The 915-nt window shown below is 42.2% G+C and overlaps 1 long non-coding RNA gene across 1 annotated transcript; it reads left to right on the top strand.

The window, feature by feature from the left end:
* Positions 1-253: 253 nt before the first annotated feature.
* LOC140313427 (uncharacterized) lies at positions 254-674 on the top strand. Its single transcript, XR_011917042.1, has 3 exons — positions 254-335; positions 419-499; positions 584-674. It is a non-coding gene; the product is annotated as an uncharacterized lncRNA (long non-coding RNA).
* Positions 675-915: the final 241 nt, after the last annotated feature.

Raw genomic sequence — 915 nt, 5'->3', positions numbered from 1 at the left:
TTGTTCAGTTGGAGAGCTACACCACCAGTGATGACAAGCTCAGAGAAGGCAGACAGGACAGAGACGGAGAAGCTTCAGTCAGACAGAGAAAAAGATGAAACTGAGGTAAATGTTGGAGTCAAAGGTGCAGAGTTACACCTCACACTTCACTCTGTTTAACGTGAATCCTTAACTCATAACATCACCAGATTGTTCCATTTATTCATTAGAAGTTATCATGCTTTTGTTTTTCTTCTGTCAGAGAAACCAAACACCCCCCCCCCCCCAGAAAACACTGATGCAGCATCTTCGGTTGGAGAAGCAGGACCTCATTAGATGTAACGCTGCACTTACAGGTGAGACTTCTACATGTATGAAGACAGTTTCAGTGCTTTTCATCATGTGTGCTTGGTGCTAATTTCATGATTGTTGTCTCCAGCTTTTAAAACATGAGCAACCAGCATGAATCCAGACTACAGTCATCATGCAGATGCTGCAGAGACAGACAAAAAGGTCTAAAGTAAGTACTGACACTTCCCCTCACAGCTCACATACAGTAAGGATGTCTGTTTATGATTAATGCTGTTAATGATTGTGTGTCCAGCTTTCCATCTGAGGTCCTGCTGAACCGAACACCTGCCCTTCCACAGGAGGATTCAAACTGCATCGTGACGTGTCCAAGGAGAAGAACTATGAAAAAAGGTGAGTGTTTTTATCTTTCCTCAATACATTGATTGTACTTTGGATATTTTTTGTGATGAATCAAAAACAAGAAAATTTATCTACATGAAACTCAACATTTGGTTTCCTCTCTTTTTGTCTTATGAAGCAGAGAAGGACTCCCATCAGCTGCAGTGACCCAAACAACCTTGAGCAAACACAGATGTGACCGAGGACTCCGATGAAGACTGGAGTTTCTATCACCATAGGACAGAG

This window comes from Leuresthes tenuis, unplaced genomic scaffold, assembly GCF_036924035.1.
Source record: "Leuresthes tenuis unplaced genomic scaffold, fLeuTen1.0.hap1 SCAF_8, whole genome shotgun sequence".
NCBI classification, from domain to species: Eukaryota; Metazoa; Chordata; class Actinopteri; order Atheriniformes; family Atherinopsidae; genus Leuresthes; species Leuresthes tenuis.
Note: the sequence above shows the minus strand (reverse complement) of the source record. Positions and strands in the feature narration are given on the sequence as shown.